This window comes from Phyllobates terribilis, unplaced genomic scaffold, assembly GCF_046119375.1.
Source record: "Phyllobates terribilis strain yellow unplaced genomic scaffold, ASM4611937v1 Scaffold_11__3_contigs__length_659146591, whole genome shotgun sequence".
Classification (NCBI taxonomy): domain Eukaryota; kingdom Metazoa; phylum Chordata; class Amphibia; order Anura; family Dendrobatidae; genus Phyllobates; species Phyllobates terribilis.
This window is the reverse complement of record NW_027362771.1, coordinates 572,114,535-572,127,034: the sequence shown is the minus strand read 5'-3', so window position 1 is coordinate 572,127,034 and position 12,500 is coordinate 572,114,535. Positions and strand designations below refer to the sequence as shown.

General features: G+C 41.6%; 1 non-coding gene across 1 annotated transcript; it reads left to right on the top strand.

Moving 5' to 3' along the window:
• The first annotated feature begins 2,496 nt into the window (after positions 1-2,496).
• Positions 2,497-2,569, top strand: TRNAM-CAU (transfer RNA methionine (anticodon CAU)). Its single transcript has one exon. It is a non-coding gene; the product is annotated as a tRNA-Met (tRNA).
• The last annotated feature ends 9,931 nt before the right edge of the window (positions 2,570-12,500 follow it).

Genomic DNA, 12,500 nt, shown 5'->3' with positions numbered 1-12,500 from the left:
CAACCTAAACTGATTCTGTCTGCAAGGCACGTGTTGGCTTTGGAATGTGGACACTAGTCCCCAAAAAAAAGTCTCTCCCATAGCAGGAATCGAACCAGTCAACCAGGAATACTAACTAAGTCTTTCTCCACATGGTGTAAGCAGTACAGTAAACAGCAAGACAGGTGTAAAAAAAAAAAAAAAAAAAAAAAAAGAGTGTTTTGCTTTGAATACAAAACATCAACATTACAAGAGCTGAAACACGCTACATGGTCAAGGTTTTTGGCACGTCAGTTGAATAATTTGAAGATCATGAGTTTTTTGCTCACACGTGGCATCCTCCTTTTCTCAAGAGATTTTGTCACTAACTCTGAACTTTCCAATTCAGTTCTAAACTGTTTCCGATTAGAAAGAACATGGGAGCCCTAATGACAGACAGGACACATGGCTTGTTGAGTCCCTTGACACTTTTGTGTAAAACTGTGTAGTTGAAAAAGGCTTAAGCTATGAAACAAAAGGAAATCTTTTGCAAAAGTCATAATGCATCGCCAATGTTAAGTATTTTTGTTGCAAAGTGAAAATCTACCAGAAACATTTTTGATTGAAAAACACGTGTCAGTCTTTGAATGGTGGCAGTAGCTAAGATAAAGATGCATTCCCATACCGGGAGTCGAACCCAGGCCACCTGGGTGAGAGCCAGGAATCCTAACCGCTAGACCATATGGGAAAAGATGCACTAATGTCTCAGTGACATTATGAAAAAAAAAAGTTTTCTGCTATGCACAATAAACTTCTGCAGATCTGCAGGTACAGCTTACCTCGTTAGCGCAGTAGGTAGCGCGTCAGTCTCATAATCTGAAGGTCGTGAGTTCGAGCCTCACACGGGGCACTGTTCCCTCCTTTTCTCGAGAGATTTTGTCACCAACTTAGAACTTTTCCATTCAATTCTACAACTTTTTCCATTAGAAAGGAAATGGGAATCCAAATAACTTACCGGACCCATGAGTTGTTGAGTCCCTTGACACTTTAGTGTAAAAAGGGGTGGTTGAGAATGAGTTGAGCTACGAATCCAAATTGAATCTTGTGTGAAGGGTCAGAATGAAGTGCCAAAACGCGGGCGTTCAGCATTTTTGCCTGAAAAAAACAAATCCTACTTGAAATACGTTTGACTAAAAAACACGCGTCAGTTTTTGAATGTTGGCAGCGGTGCAGAAAAGGATGCGTTCCCATACCAGTAGTCGAACTCGGGCCGCCTGGGTGAAAACCAGGAATCCTAACCGCTAGACCATATGGGAGAAGATGTACTGCCAGCTCACTTACAATATGAAAAAAAAGAGGTGTACTGCTTTGCACAAGCAACTTCCGCAGATTATTACGTGCATTTTGCCTCGTTAGCGCAGCAGGTAGCGCGTCAGTCTCGTAATCTGAAGGTCATGAGTTCGATTCTCACATGGGGCACTGGTACCATGTTTCCTTAACTGATTTTGCCACCATCTTGGCTAGAGAGTCACAGCTCTTTTCCATTCAGTAGCAAAACATCACCAATTGATGGAAGGGGAGCTCCAATGACAAACAGGGATAAAGGCTTGTTGAGTCCCTTAACACCCAGGAATTAAAAGTGAGAGATATGAATGGTTTGAGATATGACATCAAATAAGCTTTTGTGCAAATAAATATCCAAAAAACCTGGTGGTCTGCATTTTTGGCTGCAAAGAGCAGTTCCAACCTAAACTGATTCTGTCTGCAAGGCACGTGTTGGCTTTGGAATGTGGACACTAGTCCCCAAAAAAAAGTCTCTCCCATAGCAGGAATCGAACCAGTCAACCAGGAATACTAACTAAGTATTTCTCCACATGGTGTAAGCAGTACAGTAAACAGCAAGACAGGTGTAAAAAAAAAAAAAAAAAAAAAAAAAGAGTGTTTTGCTTTGAATACAAAACATAAACATTACAGGAGCTGAAACACGCTACATGGTCAAGGTTTTTGGCACGTCAGTTGAATAATTTGAAGATCATGAGTTTTTTGCTCACACGTGGCATCCTCCTTTTCTCAAGAGATTTTGTCACTAACTCTGAACTTTCCAATTCAGTTCTAAACTGTTTCCGATTAGAAAGAACATGGGAGCCCTAATGACAGACAGGACACATGGCTTGTTGAGTCCCTTGACACTTTTGTGTAAAACTGTGTAGTTGAAAAAGGCTTAAGCTATGAAACAAAAGGAAATCTTTTGCAAAAGTCATAATGCATCGCCAATGTTAAGTATTTTTGTTGCAAAGTGAAAATCTACCAGAAACATTTTTGATTGAAAAACACGTGTCAGTCTTTGAATGGTGGCAGTAGCTAAGATAAAGATGCATTCCCATACCGGGAGTCGAACCCAGGCCACCTGGGTGAGAGCCAGGAATCCTAACCGCTAGACCATATGGGAAAAGATGCACTAATGTCTCAGTGACATTATGAAAAAAAAAAGTTTTCTGCTATGCACAATAAACTTCTGCAGATCTGCAGGTACAGCTTGCCTCGTTAGCGCAGTAGGTAGCGCGTCAGTCTCATAATCTGAAGGTCGTGAGTTCGAGCCTCACACGGGGCACTGTTCCCTCCTTTTCTCGAGAGATTTTGTCACCAACTTAGAACTTTTCCATTCAATTCTACAACTTTTTCCATTAGAAAGGAAATGGGAATCCAAATAACTTACCGGACCCATGAGTTGTTGAGTCCCTTGACACTTTAGTGTAAAAAGGGGTGGTTGAGAATGAGTTGAGCTACGAATCCAAATTGAATCTTGTGTGAAGGGTCAGAATGAAGTGCCAAAACGCGGGCGTTCAGCATTTTTGCCTGAAAAAAACAAATCCTACTTGAAATACGTTTGACTAAAAAACACGCGTCAGTTTTTGAATGTTGGCAGCGGTGCAGAAAAGGATGCGTTCCCATACCAGTAGTCGAACCCGGGCCGCCTGGGTGAAAACCAGGAATCCTAACCGCTAGACCATATGGGAGAAGATGTACTGCCAGCTCACTTACAATATGAAAAAAAAGAGGTGTACTGCTTTGCACAAGCAACTTCCGCAGATTATTACGTGCATTTTGCCTCGTTAGCGCAGCAGGTAGCGCGTCAGTCTCGTAATCTGAAGGTCATGAGTTCGATTCTCACATGGGGCACTGGTACCATGTTTCCTTAACTGATTTTGCCACCATCTTGGCTAGAGAGTCACAGCTCTTTTCCATTCAGTAGCAAAACATCACCAATTGATGGAAGGGGAGCTCCAATGACAAACAGGGATAAAGGCTTGTTGAGTCCCTTAACACCCAGGAATTAAAAGTGAGAGATATGAATGGTTTGAGATATGACATCAAATAAGCTTTTGTGCAAATAAATATCCAAAAAACCTGGTGGTCTGCATTTTTGGCTGCAAAGAGCAGTTCCAACCTAAACTGATTCTGTCTGCAAGGCACGTGTTGGCTTTGGAATGTGGACACTAGTCCCCAAAAAAAAGTCTCTCCCATAGCAGGAATCGAACCAGTCAACCAGGAATACTAACTAAGTCTTTCTCCACATGGTGTAAGCAGTACAGTAAACAGCAAGACAGGTGTAAAAAAAAAAAAAAAAAAAAAAAAAGAGTGTTTTGCTTTGAATACAAAACATCAACATTACAAGAGCTGAAACACGCTACATGGTCAAGGTTTTTGGCACGTCAGTTGAATAATTTGAAGATCATGAGTTTTTTGCTCACACGTGGCATCCTCCTTTTCTCAAGAGATTTTGTCACTAACTCTGAACTTTCCAATTCAGTTCTAAACTGTTTCCGATTAGAAAGAACATGGGAGCCCTAATGACAGACAGGACACATGGCTTGTTGAGTCCCTTGACACTTTTGTGTAAAACTGTGTAGTTGAAAAAGGCTTAAGCTATGAAACAAAAGGAAATCTTTTGCAAAAGTCATAATGCATCGCCAATGTTAAGTATTTTTGTTGCAAAGTGAAAATCTACCAGAAACATTTTTGATTGAAAAACACGTGTCAGTCTTTGAATGGTGGCAGTAGCTAAGATAAAGATGCATTCCCATACCGGGAGTCGAACCCAGGCCACCTGGGTGAGAGCCAGGAATCCTAACCGCTAGACCATATGGGAAAAGATGCACTAATGTCTCAGTGACATTATGAAAAAAAAAAGTTTTCTGCTATGCACAATAAACTTCTGCAGATCTGCAGGTACAGCTTACCTCGTTAGCGCAGTAGGTAGCGCGTCAGTCTCATAATCTGAAGGTCGTGAGTTCGAGCCTCACACGGGGCACTGTTCCCTCCTTTTCTCGAGAGATTTTGTCACCAACTTAGAACTTTTCCATTCAATTCTACAACTTTTTCCATTAGAAAGGAAATGGGAATCCAAATAACTTACCGGACCCATGAGTTGTTGAGTCCCTTGACACTTTAGTGTAAAAAGGGGTGGTTGAGAATGAGTTGAGCTACGAATCCAAATTGAATCTTGTGTGAAGGGTCAGAATGAAGTGCCAAAACGCGGGCGTTCAGCATTTTTGCCTGAAAAAAACAAATCCTACTTGAAATACGTTTGACTAAAAAACACGCGTCAGTTTTTGAATGTTGGCAGCGGTGCAGAAAAGGATGCGTTCCCATACCAGTAGTCGAACTCGGGCCGCCTGGGTGAAAACCAGGAATCCTAACCGCTAGACCATATGGGAGAAGATGTACTGCCAGCTCACTTACAATATGAAAAAAAAGAGGTGTACTGCTTTGCACAAGCAACTTCCGCAGATTATTACGTGCATTTTGCCTCGTTAGCGCAGCAGGTAGCGCGTCAGTCTCGTAATCTGAAGGTCATGAGTTCGATTCTCACATGGGGCACTGGTACCATGTTTCCTTAACTGATTTTGCCACCATCTTGGCTAGAGAGTCACAGCTCTTTTCCATTCAGTAGCAAAACATCACCAATTGATGGAAGGGGAGCTCCAATGACAAACAGGGATAAAGGCTTGTTGAGTCCCTTAACACCCAGGAATTAAAAGTGAGAGATATGAATGGTTTGAGATATGACATCAAATAAGCTTTTGTGCAAATAAATATCCAAAAAACCTGGTGGTCTGCATTTTTGGCTGCAAAGAGCAGTTCCAACCTAAACTGATTCTGTCTGCAAGGCACGTGTTGGCTTTGGAATGTGGACACTAGTCCCCAAAAAAAAGTCTCTCCCATAGCAGGAATCGAACCAGTCAACCAGGAATACTAACTAAGTCTTTCTCCACATGGTGTAAGCAGTACAGTAAACAGCAAGACAGGTGTAAAAAAAAAAAAAAAAAAAAAAAAGAGTGTTTTGCTTTGAATACAAAACATCAACATTACAAGAGCTGAAACACGCTACATGGTCAAGGTTTTTGGCACGTCAGTTGAATAATTTGAAGATCATGAGTTTTTTGCTCACACGTGGCATCCTCCTTTTCTCAAGAGATTTTGTCACTAACTCTGAACTTTCCAATTCAGTTCTAAACTGTTTCCGATTAGAAAGAACATGGGAGCCCTAATGACAGACAGGACACATGGCTTGTTGAGTCCCTTGACACTTTTGTGTAAAACTGTGTAGTTGAAAAAGGCTTAAGCTATGAAACAAAAGGAAATCTTTTGCAAAAGTCATAATGCATCGCCAATGTTAAGTATTTTTGTTGCAAAGTGAAAATCTACCAGAAACATTTTTGATTGAAAAACACGTGTCAGTCTTTGAATGGTGGCAGTAGCTAAGATAAAGATGCATTCCCATACCGGGAGTCGAACCCAGGCCACCTGGGTGAGAGCCAGGAATCCTAACCGCTAGACCATATGGGAAAAGATGCACTAATGTCTCAGTGACATTATGAAAAAAAAAAGTTTTCTGCTATGCACAATAAACTTCTGCAGATCTGCAGGTACAGCTTGCCTCGTTAGCGCAGTAGGTAGCGGGTCAGTCTCATAATCTGAAGGTCGTGAGTTCGAGCCTCACACGGGGCACTGTTCCCTCCTTTTCTCGAGAGATTTTGTCACCAACTTAGAACTTTTCCATTCAATTCTACAACTTTTTCCATTAGAAAGGAAATGGGAATCCAAATAACTTACCGGACCCATGAGTTGTTGAGTCCCTTGACACTTTAGTGTAAAAAGGGGTGGTTGAGAATGAGTTGAGCTACGAATCCAAATTGAATCTTGTGTGAAGGGTCAGAATGAAGTGCCAAAACGCGGGCGTTCAGCATTTTTGCCTGAAAAAAACAAATCCTACTTGAAATACGTTTGACTAAAAAACACGCGTCAGTTTTTGAATGTTGGCAGCGGTGCAGAAAAGGATGCGTTCCCATACCAGTAGTCGAACTCGGGCCGCCTGGGTGAAAACCAGGAATCCTAACCGCTAGACCATATGGGAGAAGATGTACTGCCAGCTCACTTACAATATGAAAAAAAAGAGGTGTACTGCTTTGCACAAGCAACTTCCGCAGATTATTACGTGCATTTTGCCTCGTTAGCGCAGCAGGTAGCGCGTCAGTCTCGTAATCTGAAGGTCATGAGTTCGATTCTCACATGGGGCACTGGTACCATGTTTCCTTAACTGATTTTGCCACCATCTTGGCTAGAGAGTCACAGCTCTTTTCCATTCAGTAGCAAAACATCACCAATTGATGGAAGGGGAGCTCCAATGACAAACAGGGATAAAGGCTTGTTGAGTCCCTTAACACCCAGGAATTAAAAGTGAGAGATATGAATGGTTTGAGATATGACATCAAATAAGCTTTTGTGCAAATAAATATCCAAAAAACCTGGTGGTCTGCATTTTTGGCTGCAAAGAGCAGTTCCAACCTAAACTGATTCTGTCTGCAAGGCACGTGTTGGCTTTGGAATGTGGACACTAGTCCCCAAAAAAAAGTCTCTCCCATAGCAGGAATCGAACCAGTCAACCAGGAATACTAACTAAGTCTTTCTCCACATGGTGTAAGCAGTACAGTAAACAGCAAGACAGGTGTAAAAAAAAAAAAAAAAAGAGTGTTTTGCTTTGAATACAAAACATCAACATTACAAGAGCTGAAACACGCTACATGGTCAAGGTTTTTGGCACGTCAGTTGAATAATTTGAAGATCATGAGTTTTTTGCTCACACGTGGCATCCTCCTTTTCTCAAGAGATTTTGTCACTAACTCTGAACTTTCCAATTCAGTTCTAAACTGTTTCCGATTAGAAAGAACATGGGAGCCCTAATGACAGACAGGACACATGGCTTGTTGAGTCCCTTGACACTTTTGTGTAAAACTGTGTAGTTGAAAAAGGCTTAAGCTATGAAACAAAAGGAAATCTTTTGCAAAAGTCATAATGCATCGCCAATGTTAAGTATTTTTGTTGCAAAGTGAAAATCTACCAGAAACATTTTTGATTGAAAAACACGTGTCAGTCTTTGAATGGTGGCAGTAGCTAAGATAAAGATGCATTCCCATACCGGGAGTCGAACCCAGGCCACCTGGGTGAGAGCCAGGAATCCTAACCGCTAGACCATATGGGAAAAGATGCACTAATGTCTCAGTGACATTATGAAAAAAAAAAGTTTTCTGCTATGCACAATAAACTTCTGCAGATCTGCAGGTACAGCTTACCTCGTTAGCGCAGTAGGTAGCGCGTCAGTCTCATAATCTGAAGGTCGTGAGTTCGAGCCTCACACGGGGCACTGTTCCCTCCTTTTCTCGAGAGATTTTGTCACCAACTTAGAACTTTTCCATTCAATTCTACAACTTTTTCCATTAGAAAGGAAATGGGAATCCAAATAACTTACCGGACCCATGAGTTGTTGAGTCCCTTGACACTTTAGTGTAAAAAGGGGTGGTTGAGAATGAGTTGAGCTACGAATCCAAATTGAATCTTGTGTGAAGGGTCAGAATGAAGTGCCAAAACGCGGGCGTTCAGCATTTTTGCCTGAAAAAAACAAATCCTACTTGAAATACGTTTGACTAAAAAACACGCGTCAGTTTTTGAATGTTGGCAGCGGTGCAGAAAAGGATGCGTTCCCATACCAGTAGTCGAACTCGGGCCGCCTGGGTGAAAACCAGGAATCCTAACCGCTAGACCATATGGGAGAAGATGTACTGCCAGCTCACTTACAATATGAAAAAAAAGAGGTGTACTGCTTTGCACAAGCAACTTCCGCAGATTATTACGTGCATTTTGCCTCGTTAGCGCAGCAGGTAGCGCGTCAGTCTCGTAATCTGAAGGTCATGAGTTCGATTCTCACATGGGGCACTGGTACCATGTTTCCTTAACTGATTTTGCCACCATCTTGGCTAGAGAGTCACAGCTCTTTTCCATTCAGTAGCAAAACATCACCAATTGATGGAAGGGGAGCTCCAATGACAAACAGGGATAAAGGCTTGTTGAGTCCCTTAACACCCAGGAATTAAAAGTGAGAGATATGAATGGTTTGAGATATGACATCAAATAAGCTTTTGTGCAAATAAATATCCAAAAAACCTGGTGGTCTGCATTTTTGGCTGCAAAGAGCAGTTCCAACCTAAACTGATTCTGTCTGCAAGGCACGTGTTGGCTTTGGAATGTGGACACTAGTCCCCAAAAAAAAGTCTCTCCCATAGCAGGAATCGAACCAGTCAACCAGGAATACTAACTAAGTCTTTCTCCACATGGTGTAAGCAGTACAGTAAACAGCAAGACAGGTGTAAAAAAAAAAAAAAAAAAAAAAAAAGAGTGTTTTGCTTTGAATACAAAACATCAACATTACAAGAGCTGAAACACGCTACATGGTCAAGGTTTTTGGCACGTCAGTTGAATAATTTGAAGATCATGAGTTTTTTGCTCACACGTGGCATCCTCCTTTTCTCAAGAGATTTTGTCACTAACTCTGAACTTTCCAATTCAGTTCTAAACTGTTTCCGATTAGAAAGAACATGGGAGCCCTAATGACAGACAGGACACATGGCTTGTTGAGTCCCTTGACACTTTTGTGTAAAACTGTGTAGTTGAAAAAGGCTTAAGCTATGAAACAAAAGGAAATCTTTTGCAAAAGTCATAATGCATCGCCAATGTTAAGTATTTTTGTTGCAAAGTGAAAATCTACCAGAAACATTTTTGATTGAAAAACACGTGTCAGTCTTTGAATGGTGGCAGTAGCTAAGATAAAGATGCATTCCCATACCGGGAGTCGAACCCAGGCCACCTGGGTGAGAGCCAGGAATCCTAACCGCTAGACCATATGGGAAAAGATGCACTAATGTCTCAGTGACATTATGAAAAAAAAAAGTTTTCTGCTATGCACAATAAACTTCTGCAGATCTGCAGGTACAGCTTACCTCGTTAGCGCAGTAGGTAGCGCGTCAGTCTCATAATCTGAAGGTCGTGAGTTCGAGCCTCACACGGGGCACTGTTCCCTCCTTTTCTCGAGAGATTTTGTCACCAACTTAGAACTTTTCCATTCAATTCTACAACTTTTTCCATTAGAAAGGAAATGGGAATCCAAATAACTTACCGGACCCATGAGTTGTTGAGTCCCTTGACACTTTAGTGTAAAAAGGGGTGGTTGAGAATGAGTTGAGCTACGAATCCAAATTGAATCTTGTGTGAAGGGTCAGAATGAAGTGCCAAAACGCGGGCGTTCAGCATTTTTGCCTGAAAAAAACAAATCCTACTTGAAATACGTTTGACTAAAAAACACGCGTCAGTTTTTGAATGTTGGCAGCGGTGCAGAAAAGGATGCGTTCCCATACCAGTAGTCGAACTCGGGCCGCCTGGGTGAAAACCAGGAATCCTAACCGCTAGACCATATGGGAGAAGATGTACTGCCAGCTCACTTACAATATGAAAAAAAAGAGGTGTACTGCTTTGCACAAGCAACTTCCGCAGATTATTACGTGCATTTTGCCTCGTTAGCGCAGCAGGTAGCGCGTCAGTCTCGTAATCTGAAGGTCATGAGTTCGATTCTCACATGGGGCACTGGTACCATGTTTCCTTAACTGATTTTGCCACCATCTTGGCTAGAGAGTCACAGCTCTTTTCCATTCAGTAGCAAAACATCACCAATTGATGGAAGGGGAGCTCCAATGACAAACAGGGATAAAGGCTTGTTGAGTCCCTTAACACCCAGGAATTAAAAGTGAGAGATATGAATGGTTTGAGATATGACATCAAATAAGCTTTTGTGCAAATAAATATCCAAAAAACCTGGTGGTCTGCATTTTTGGCTGCAAAGAGCAGTTCCAACCTAAACTGATTCTGTCTGCAAGGCACGTGTTGGCTTTGGAATGTGGACACTAGTCCCCAAAAAAAAGTCTCTCCCATAGCAGGAATCGAACCAGTCAACCAGGAATACTAACTAAGTCTTTCTCCACATGGTGTAAGCAGTACAGTAAACAGCAAGACAGGTGTAAAAAAAAAAAAAAAAAAAAAAAGAGTGTTTTGCTTTGAATACAAAACATCAACATTACAAGAGCTGAAACACGCTACATGGTCAAGGTTTTTGGCACGTCAGTTGAATAATTTGAAGATCATGAGTTTTTTGCTCACACGTGGCATCCTCCTTTTCTCAAGAGATTTTGTCACTAACTCTGAACTTTCCAATTCAGTTCTAAACTGTTTCCGATTAGAAAGAACATGGGAGCCCTAATGACAGACAGGACACATGGCTTGTTGAGTCCCTTGACACTTTTGTGTAAAACTGTGTAGTTGAAAAAGGCTTAAGCTATGAAACAAAAGGAAATCTTTTGCAAAAGTCATAATGCATCGCCAATGTTAAGTATTTTTGTTGCAAAGTGAAAATCTACCAGAAACATTTTTGATTGAAAAACACGTGTCAGTCTTTGAATGGTGGCAGTAGCTAAGATAAAGATGCATTCCCATACCGGGAGTCGAACCCAGGCCACCTGGGTGAGAGCCAGGAATCCTAACCGCTAGACCATATGGGAAAAGATGCACTAATGTCTCAGTGACATTATGAAAAAAAAAAGTTTTCTGCTATGCACAATAAACTTCTGCAGATCTGCAGGTACAGCTTGCCTCGTTAGCGCAGTAGGTAGCGGGTCAGTCTCATAATCTGAAGGTCGTGAGTTCGAGCCTCACACGGGGCACTGTTCCCTCCTTTTCTCGAGAGATTTTGTCACCAACTTAGAACTTTTCCATTCAATTCTACAACTTTTTCCATTAGAAAGGAAATGGGAATCCAAATAACTTACCGGACCCATGAGTTGTTGAGTCCCTTGACACTTTAGTGTAAAAAGGGGTGGTTGAGAATGAGTTGAGCTACGAATCCAAATTGAATCTTGTGTGAAGGGTCAGAATGAAGTGCCAAAACGCGGGCGTTCAGCATTTTTGCCTGAAAAAAACAAATCCTACTTGAAATACGTTTGACTAAAAAACACGCGTCAGTTTTTGAATGTTGGCAGCGGTGCAGAAAAGGATGCGTTCCCATACCAGTAGTCGAACTCGGGCCGCCTGGGTGAAAACCAGGAATCCTAACCGCTAGACCATATGGGAGAAGATGTACTGCCAGCTCACTTACAATATGAAAAAAAAGAGGTGTACTGCTTTGCACAAGCAACTTCCGCAGATTATTACGTGCATTTTGCCTCGTTAGCGCAGCAGGTAGCGCGTCAGTCTCGTAATCTGAAGGTCATGAGTTCGATTCTCACATGGGGCACTGGTACCATGTTTCCTTAACTGATTTTGCCACCATCTTGGCTAGAGAGTCACAGCTCTTTTCCATTCAGTAGCAAAACATCACCAATTGATGGAAGGGGAGCTCCAATGACAAACAGGGATAAAGGCTTGTTGAGTCCCTTAACACCCAGGAATTAAAAGTGAGAGATATGAATGGTTTGAGATATGACATCAAATAAGCTTTTGTGCAAATAAATATCCAAAAAACCTGGTGGTCTGCATTTTTGGCTGCAAAGAGCAGTTCCAACCTAAACTGATTCTGTCTGCAAGGCACGTGTTGGCTTTGGAATGTGGACACTAGTCCCCAAAAAAAAGTCTCTCCCATAGCAGGAATCGAACCAGTCAACCAGGAATACTAACTAAGTCTTTCTCCACATGGTGTAAGCAGTACAGTAAACAGCAAGACAGGTGTAAAAAAAAAAAAAAAAAGAGTGTTTTGCTTTGAATACAAAACATCAACATTACAAGAGCTGAAACACGCTACATGGTCAAGGTTTTTGGCACGTCAGTTGAATAATTTGAAGATCATGAGTTTTTTGCTCACACGTGGCATCCTCCTTTTCTCAAGAGATTTTGTCACTAACTCTGAACTTTCCAATTCAGTTCTAAACTGTTTCCGATTAGAAAGAACATGGGAGCCCTAATGACAGACAGGACACATGGCTTGTTGAGTCCCTTGACACTTTTGTGTAAAACTGTGTAGTTGAAAAAGGCTTAAGCTATGAAACAAAAGGAAATCTTTTGCAAAAGTCATAATGCATCGCCAATGTTAAGTATTTTTGTTGCAAAGTGAAAATCTACCAGAAACATTTTTGATTGAAAAACACGTGTCAGTCTTTGAATGGTGG